Below are 10,137 nucleotides of genomic sequence, written 5' to 3' on the forward strand. Positions count from 1 at the left end.
GTTAGCTGTGGCGTGGTGACAAAACTTTTCCACATCTCTGCCATGCTAACCCTGCCCTCAGAGGAGCTGGCCGTGACACAGCTGCGTTGGCGACCTCTTGCTCCTCCTCTGCCTTCGCCTTGGGCTTCCACTGGTTCCCCTGTGACATTTGGGAATGCTCTCAGTAGCGCGTCTACCAACGTGCGCTTGTACTCACGCATCTTCCTATCACGCTCCAGTGTAGGAAGTAAGGTGGGCACATTGTCTTTGTACCGGGGATCCAGCAGGGTGGCAACCCAGTAGTCCGCACACGTTAAAATGTGGGCAACTCTGCTGTCGTTGCGCAGGCACTGCAGCATGTAGTCGCTCATGTGTGCCAGGCTGCCCAGAGGTAAGGACAAGCTGTCCTCTGTGGGAGGCGTATCGTCATCGTCCTGTGTTTCCCCCCAGCCACGCACCAGTGATGGGCCCGAGCTGCTTTGGGTGCCACCCCGCTGTGAACATGCTTCATCCTCATCCTCCTCCACCTCCTCCTCATCCTCGTCCTCCTCGTCCTCCAGTAGTGGGCCCTGTCTGGCGACATTTGTACCTGGCCTCTGCTGTTGCAAAAAACCTCCCTCTGAGTCACTTCGAAGAGACTGGCCTGAAAGTGCTAAAAATGACCCCTCTTCCTCCTCTTCCTCCTGGGCCACCTCCTCTTCCATCATCGCCCTAAGTGTTTTCTCAAGGAGACATAGAAGTGGTATTGTAACGCTGATAACGGCGTCATCGCCACTGGCCATGTTGGTGGAGTACTCGAAACAGCGCAACAGGGCACACAGGTCTCGCATGGAGGCCCAGTCATTGGTGGTGAAGTGTGTCTGATCCACAGTGCGACTGACCCGTGCGTGCTGCAGCTGAAACTCCACTATGGCCTGCTGCTGCTCGCACAGTCTATCCAGCATATGCAAGGTGGAGTTCCACCTGGTGGGTACGTCGCATATGAGGCGGTGAGCGGGAAGGCCGAAGTTACTCTGTAGCGCAGACAGGCGAGCAGCGGCAGGGTGTGAACGCCGGAAGCGCGAACAGACGGCCCGCACTTTATGCAGCAGCTCTGACATGTCGGGGTAGTTGCGAATGAACTTCTGCACCACCAAATTAAGCACATGCGCCAGGCAAGGGATGTGCGTCAAACCGGCTAGTCCCAAAGCTGCAACGAGATTTCGCCCATTATCGCACACCAGCCCGGGCTTGAGGCTCACCGGCAGCAACCACTCGTCGGTCTGTTGTTCTATACCCCGCCACAACTCCTGTGCGGTGTGGGGCCTGTCCCCCAAACATATGAGTTTCAGAATGGCCTGCTGACGTTTACCCTGGGCTGTGCTGAAGTTGGTGGTGAAGGTGTGTGGCTGACTGGATGAGCAGGTGGAAGAAGAGGAGGAGGAAGCTGAGTAGGAGGAGGAGGAGACAGGAGGCAAAGAATGTTGCCCTGCGATCCTTGGCGGCGGAAGGACGTGCGCCAAACAGCTTTTCGCCTGGGGCCCAGCCGCCACTACATTTACACAGTGTGCAGTTAGGGAGATATAGCATCCCTGGCCGTGCTTACTGGTCCACGTATCTGTGGTTAGGTGGACCTTTCCACAGATGGCGTTGCGCAGTGCACACTTGATTTTATCGGACACTTGTTTGTGCAGGGAAGGCACGGCTCTCTTGGAGAAGTAGTGGCGGCTGGGAACAACATACTGTGGGACAGCAAGCGACATGAGCTGTTTGAAGCTGTGTGTGTCCACCAGCCTAAATGACAGCATTTCATAGGCCAGTAGTTTAGAAATGCTGGCATTCAGGGCCAGGGATTGAGGGTGGCTAGGTGGGAATTTACGCTTTCTCTCAAATGTTTGTGAGATGGAGAGCTGAACGCTGCCGTGTGACATGGTTGAGATGCTTGGTGACGCAGGTGGTGGTGTTGGTGGTACATCCCATGTTTGCTGGGCGGCAGGTGCCAACGTTCCTCCAGAGGCAGAGGAAGAGGCCGAGGCGGCGGCAGCAGAAGAGGCCGTGGCGGCGGCAGCAGCAGAAGAGGCCGAGGCGGCAGCAGCAGAAGAGGCAGCAGGGGGAGCCTGAGTGACTTCCTTGTTTTTAAGGTGTTTACTCCACTGCAGTTCATGCTTTGCATGCAGGTGCCTGGTCATGCAGGTTGTGCTAAGGTTCAGAACGTTAATGCCTCGCTTCAGGCTCTGATGGCACAGCGTGCAAACCACTCGGGTCTTGTCGTCAGCACATTGTTTGAAGAAGTGCCATGCAAGGGAACTCCTTGAAGCTGCCTTTGGGGTGCTCGGTCCCAGATGGCGGCGGTCAGTAGCAGGCGGAGTCTCTTGGCGGCGGGTGTTCTGATTTTGCCCACTGCTCCCTCTTTTGCTACGCTGTTGGCTCGGTCTCACCACTGCCTCTTCCTCCGAACTGTGAAAGTCAGTGGCACGACCTTCATTCCATGTGGGGTCTAGGACCTCATCGTCCCCTGCATCGTCTTCCACCCAGTCTTGATCCCTGACCTCCTGTTCAGTCTGCACACTGCAGAAAGACGCAGCAGTTGGCACCTGTGTTTCGTCATCATCAGAGACGTGCTGAGGTGGTATTCCCATGTCCTCATCATCAGGAAACATAAGTGGTTGTGCGTTAGTGCATTCTATCTCTTCCACCCCTGGTGAAGAGCTAGGTGGATGCCCTTGGGAAACCCTGGCAGCAGAGTCTTCAAACAGCATAAGAGACTGCTGCATAACTTGAGGCTCAGACAGTTTCCCTGATATGCATGGGGGTGATGTGACAGACTGATGGGCTTGGTTTTCATGCGCCATCTGTGCGCTTTCTGCAGAAGACTGGGTGGGAGATAATGTGAACGTGCTGGATGCACTGTCGGCCACCCAATTGACTAATGCCTGTACCTGCTCAGGCCTTACCATCCTTAGAACGGCATTGGGCCCCACCAAATATCCCTGTAAATTCTGGCGGCTATTGGGACCTGAGGTAGTTGGTACACTAGGACGTGTGGCTGTGGCAGAACGGCCACGTCCTCTCCCAGCACCAGAGGGTCCACTAACACCACCACGACCATGTCCACGTCCGCGTCCCTTATTAGATGTTTTCCTCATTGTTCCCGTTCACCACAATTTTGAGAATGGCAAATTTGGGAATAGTTTTTCAACCCAGAAAAAAAAGGGCTTTTACGGTCGCTACAAATAACTTGACCAGCTAAAACAGTACGGATTTGCTTGAATAGAAATGTGAGACCTGTTTTTTTTTTTGCACTGTGTGACAGGTTAAGGTTTAATCTCAGAATCAGACTTCTATCTGCACGGTAACTCTGGCCACGTGGACAATTTGGAGACCCAGAAAACCCTTGGGAAACCCTGGCAGCAGAGTCTTCAAACAGCATAAGAGACTGCTGCATAACTTGAGGCTCAGACAGTTTCCCTGATATGCATGGGGGTGATGTGACAGACTGATGGGCTTGGTTTTCATGCGCCATCTGTGCGCTTTCTGCAGAAGACTGGGTGGGAGATAATGTGAACGTGCTGGATGCACTGTCGGCCACCCAATTGACTAATGCCTGTACCTGCTCAGGCCTTACCATCCTTAGAACGGCATTGGGCCCCACCAAATATCCCTGTAAATTCTGGCGGCTATTGGGACCTGAGGTAGTTGGTACACTAGGACGTGTGGCTGTGGCAGAACGGCCACGTCCTCTCCCAGCACCAGAGGGTCCACTAACACCACCACGACCATGTCCACGTCCGCGTCCCTTATTAGATGTTTTCCTCATTGTTCCCGTTCACCACAATTTTGACAATGGCAAATTTGGGAATAGTTTTTCAACCCAGAAAAAAAAGGGCTTTTACGGTCGCTACAAATAACTTGACCAGCTAAAACAGTACGGATTTGCTTGAATAGAAATGTGAGACCTGTTTTTTTTTTTGCACTGTGTGACAGGTTAAGGTTTAATCTCAGAATCAGACTTCTATCTGCACGGTAGCGTGTGTCTTAGGTTTTTCTGAATGACACTATCAGTACCTTCAATGTAAGATATCCTTTTTGGGATAGATTTCAAGTAGGCCTCAAATACCAGAAACTAGTTATTTTGAGAATGGCAAATTTGGGAATAGTTTTTCAAACCAGAAAAAAAAATGTGCTTTTACGGTCGCTACAAATAACTTGACCAGCTAAAACAGTACAGATTTGCTTGAATAGAAATGTGAGACCTGTTTTTTTTTGCACTGTGTGACAAGTTAAGGTTTAATCTCAGAATAAGACTTCTATCTGCACGGTAGCGTGTGTCTTAAGTTTTTCTGAATGACACTATCAGTACCTTCAATGTAAGATATCCTTTTTGGGATAGATTTCAAGTAGGCCTCAAATACCAGAAACTAGTTATTTTGAGAATGGCAAATTTGGGAATAGTTTTTCAACCCAGAAAAAAAAATGGGCTTTTACGGTCGCTACAAATAACTTGACCAGCTAAAACAGTACAGATTTGCTTGAATAGAAATGTGAGACCTGTTTTTTTTTGCACTGTGTGACAGGTTAAGGTTTAATCTCAGAATCAGACTTCTATCTGCACGGTAGCGTGTGTCTTAGGTTTTTCTGAATGACACTATCAGTACCTTCAATGTAAGATATCCTTTTTGGGATAGATTTCAAGTAGGCCTCAAATACCAGAAACTAGTTATTTTGAGAATGGCAAATTTGGGAATAGTTTTTCAATCCAGAAAAAAAAGGGCTTTTACGGTCGCTACAAATAACTTGACCAGCTAAAACAGTACAGATTTGCTTGAATAGAAATGTGAGACCTGTTTTTTTTTTGCACTGTGTGACAGGTTAAGGTTTAATCACAGAATCAGACTTCTATCTGCACGGTAGCGTGTGTCTTAGGTTTTTCTGAATGACACTATCAGTACCTTCAATGTAAGATATCCTTTTTGGGATAGATTTCAAGTAGGCCTCAAATACCAGAAACTAGTTATTTTGAGAATGGCAAATTTGGGAATAGTTTTTCAAACCAGAAAAAAAAATGTGCTTTTACGGTCGCTACAAATAACTTGACCAGCTAAAACAGTACAGATTTGCTTGAATAGAAATGTGAGACCTGTTTTTTTTTGCACTGTGTGACAAGTTAAGGTTTAATCTCAGAATCAGACTTCTATCTGCACGGTAGCGTGTGTCTTAGGTTTTTCTGAATGACACTATCAGTACCTTCAATGTAAGATATCCTTTTTGGGATAGATTTCAAGTAGGCCTCAAATACCAGAAACTAGTTATTTTGAGAATGGCAAATTTGGGAATAGTTTTTCAACCCAGAACAAAAAATGTGCTTTTACGGTCACTACAAATAACTTGACCAGCTAAAACAGTACAGATTTGGTTGAATAGAAATGTCAGGTCTATTTTTTAGGCGCTGGGTGACAGGCTCAACTTGCCCCTGATGTAATATATGGCCAAAAAATAACCACACTGTTGATGGTTAAATGCACTTGGGTGACACAGGCTCAGCCTGCACCAGATGTAGTATATGGCCAAAAAATAATCAGACTGTTGATGGTTAAATGCACTTCGGTGACACAGGCTCAGCCTGCAGCTGATGTAGTATATGGCCAAAAAATAACCAGACTGTTGATGGTTAAATGCACTTCGGTGACACAGGCTCAGCCTGCAGCTGATGTAGGATATAGCACAAAATAACCACACTATTGATGGTTAAATACACTTGGTGATAGCTTGTGCTGGCGCACCACAAGTCACAAAATGGCCGCCGATCACCCCAGAAAAAAAGTGATCTAAAAACGCTCTGGCCAGCCTCAAAAAAGTGAGCAAGTCAATATTAGCACTTCAATGATCCACAGCTGCAGATCGATCACAGAATGAAGTCTTTTGGAGGAGTTAATCACTGCCTAATCTCGCCCTAACGTCGCAGCTGCAACCTCTCCCTATGCTTCAATCAGCAGAGTGACGTGCAGCGCAACGTGACCCAAGCTTATATAGAGGCTGGGTCACATGCTGCACTGGCCAATCACAGCCATGCCAATAGTAGGCAAGGCTGTGATGGCCTCTTGGGGCAAGTAGTATGACGCTTGTTGTTTGGTTGCTTTGCAGCCTTTCAAAAAGCGCCAAGAAAGCGCCGAACACCGAACCCGAACACGGACTTTTACGAAAATGTTCGGGTTCGGGTCCGTGTCACGGACACCCCAAAATTCGGTACGAACCCGAACTATACAGTTCGGGTTCGCTCATCCCTACTCCTGATCATTGAGCACATCTGATCTGCAACTACAGGAAACGTTTGGTTGAAGTTATTGCTGCCAAAGGAGGTTCAACCAGTTCACATACTTTTTCCACCTGCACTGTGAATGTTTACATGGTGTGTTCAATAAAAACATGGTAACATTTAATTATTTGTGTGTTATTAGTTTAAGCAGACTGCGATTGTCTATTGTTGTGACTTAGATGAAGATCAGATCGCGTTTTATGACCAATTTGTGCAGAAATCCATATCATTCCAAAGGCTTCACATACTTTTTCTTGCAACTGTATATATATATATATATATATATATATATACTGAACAAAAATATAAAACGCAACACTTTCGGTTTTGCTCCTATTTTGCATAAGCTGAACTCAAAGATCTGAAACATTTTCTACATAAACAAAAGACCCATTACTCTCAAATATTGTTCACAAATCTGTCTAAATCTGTGTTAGTGACTTGAGCACTTCTTCTTTGCTGAGATAATCCATCCCAACTCACAGGTGTGGCATATCAAGGTGCTGATTAGACAGCATGAATATTGCCCAGGCATGCCTTAGACTGCCCACAATAAAAGATCACTCTGAAATGTGCACAGTTTTGCCTTACTGGGGGGGGGGGGGGGGGGGAGGGACAGACAGAAAACCGGTCAGAGTTGATCAGGTTGTTGATTGTGATCTGTGGAATGTTGGTCTACTCCTCTTCAATAGTTGTGTGAAGTTTCAGGTGAAGTTTCAGAATATTGGCAGAAACTGGAACATGCTGTCATATACTCCAATTCAGAGCATCCCAAACATGCTCAATGGGTGACATATCCATTGAGTATGCTGGCCATGCAAGAACTGGGATGTTTTCAGCTTCCAGGAATTGTGTACAGATCCTTGCAATATGGGGCCGTGCATTATCATGCTGCAACATGAGGTGATGGTCGTGGATGAATGGCACAACAATTGGCCTCAGGATCTTGTCATGGTATCTCTGTGCATTCAAAATGCCATCAATAAAATGCACATGTGTTCGTTGTCTATAACATACGCCTGCCTATACCATAACCCCACCTCCACCATGGACCACTCGTTCCACAACGTTGACGTCAGCAAACCTCTCACCCACACGACGCCACACACGCTGTCTGCCATCTGCCCTGAACAGTGAAAACCGGGACTCATCCATGAACAGAACACCTCTCCAATGTGCCAGACGCCATTGAATGTGAGCATTTGCCCACTCAAGTCAGTTACAATGACGAACTGCAGTCAGGTCCAGACCCCGATGAGGACGACGAGCATGCAGATGAGCTTCCATGAGACGGTTTCTGACAGTTTGTGCAGAAATTCTTTGGTTATGCAAACCGATTGTTGCTGCAGCTGTCCGGATGGCTGGTCTCAGACGATCATGGAGGTGAACATGCTGGATGTGGAGGTCCTGGGCTGATGTGGTTACACGTGGTCTTCAGTTGTGAGGCCGGTTGGATGTACTGCCAAATTCTCTGAAATGCCTTTGGAGACGGCTTATAGTAGAGAAATGAACATTCGTTGCAAGAGCAACAGCTCTGGTAGACATTCCTGCAGTCAGCATGCCAATTGCACGCTCCCTCAAACGTTGCAACATCTGTGGCATTGTGCTGTGTGATCAAACTTCACATTTCAAAGTGGTCTTTTATTGTGGGCATTCTAAGGCACACCTGGGTAATATTCATGCTGTCTAATCAGCACCTTGATATGCCACACCTGTGAGGTGGGAGGGATTATCTCGGCAAAGGAGAAGTGCTCACTAACACAGATTTAGACAGATTTGTGAACAATATTTGAAAGTAATGGGTCTTTTGTGTATGTAGAAAATGTTTCAGATCTTTGAGTTCAGCTCATGCAAAATGGTAGCAAAACCGAAAGTGATGCGTTTATATTTTTGTTCAGTGTATATGTTTATATATAAAACTAGAGATATGTCGCACAAGGGTGACAAGGAATCAATTTGAGGTGCACCCACTGACAGATAACACCCAATGTGACAGGAATCAAAATAAGTAAGTAAGTAGTGGTGGGGGACTCTCTATAGTATTGAGAACAGTAGGGTTTATTAATAAATGTATAAAAGTAGATAAATATCCAAATGATCTATAATACAATTGATTTAGCAGCAATAATAATACGTAGAATAATTAGACTCATAACGCAGTGTTCCTAAAAAGAATCTCCATCAATAGTCCATCAATAGATAGCCTCCAATAATTCCCAATGGCTGGATGGAATACTAGTCATCCAGACCTACAATAGTATTAACTTGTCCACAACGTTAACAGATATATCAAATGCGATTAAATTACAGCCAGATATCTTCTAAAATTAGATCGTGTCAGTTTTGTGAAAGTTAGCGATCGCACTATCCGAATAATACAGCGGGACACCGCTGTCTCAAACAAGTGAGCGGGACGCCGCTCTGAATACTGTTAGCGCTTGATTGCGCTTTAGACTGGAGGAGATTACCTGGCACACTGATTCGAATTTTAGAAGATATCTGGCTGTAATTTAATCGCATTTGATATATCTTTTAACATTGTGGACAAGTTAATACTATTGTAGGTCTGGATGACTAGTATTCCATCCAGCCATTTGAATTATTGGAGGCTATCTATTGATGGACTATTGATGGAGATTCTTTTTAGGAACACTGCGTTATGAGTATTCTACGTATTATTATTGCTGCTAAATCAATTGTATTATAGATCATTTGGATATTTATCTACTTTTATACATTTATTAATAAACCCTACTGTTCTCAATACTATAGAGAGTGCCCCACCACTACTTATTTATATATTTTTATATCATTGCAAGGGAGCATATCTCACCCTTTCACTGGGTGGGAAACAAAAGTATGGCAGTAAGTTTAGTCTTTCCCTCTGATCCTCTGACATCTGGGTTATTAAAGAGGACCTGGCAGTAAAATGTTTTTCTTTAACGACATTATTTGGTTGCCATTTTAGGTGGATAAAGGACATGATCAATTATGTTAAATTTCCCTCTACGGTAATTATTTTTGGATAAATTATCACAAAATGGTTAAAAGAAGATTACATGTCAGGTGCAGGAAACAACATGTATAGGAGCCAATGGAAGACTGATTGTAAATTACTGGTGCTTCTATTCTTCTATGAGATCCATACCAACCAGATCACCTTTGTTGATCTCACCATATTTAAGGAATTGGATGATAGAATTGGCACCCCCCTATTCTGCAAGAGTACAGCTACCAAAAGTCTCTTGCGCTGGGACAGCTGGCATTCTGAAGCCCTTAGGGTAAGTATACCTAAGGACTGGTATCTCAGGGTATGTCGTGATTAATCTATGATCTTGGCCTTTCAGGCGGCAGCTAGTGCTTTAATGGATATTGCTACCCTCAACAAGTCTGGACTATGGTCTATCAACACTCTTTACACCAAGACCCAGAGATAAGGGGGTGCTCATATCTGTATCATTGCTACTTGTGATGCTGCTCAAAGGGTAGTAAGGGAATTCCTCTTGAGGTAATGGAGGATCCTGCAGTCAGGGACATCTGGTTGGAGAGACCCTGGAGATAACATATCGCCAAAGTAGCAACCTCGTGGACAGGTTCATAGCTTCTATTAGGCTCCGAATTCATGCACTTGGCTAAGCAATGGAATTGTGGGCCCTTAGAGATGCTGCAATGCATTGCATTTGGGTCCATTAAAACGAGCAAGTTCTGTGGCTAATTGAACCGTCTACATCAGGTTGATCTATTGATTGTAGAACAATTGTACTGGCATACCTTGCCACATTTACTTGTGGCCAGTGGCGTACATAGAGAAGTAAGGGCCCCATAGCAAGGATCAAACGGGGCCTCCTTCCACCCCACAGGACAGA

This window comes from Bufo bufo, chromosome 10 (genome assembly GCF_905171765.1).
Source record: "Bufo bufo chromosome 10, aBufBuf1.1, whole genome shotgun sequence".
NCBI lineage: Eukaryota > Metazoa > Chordata > Amphibia > Anura > Bufonidae > Bufo > Bufo bufo.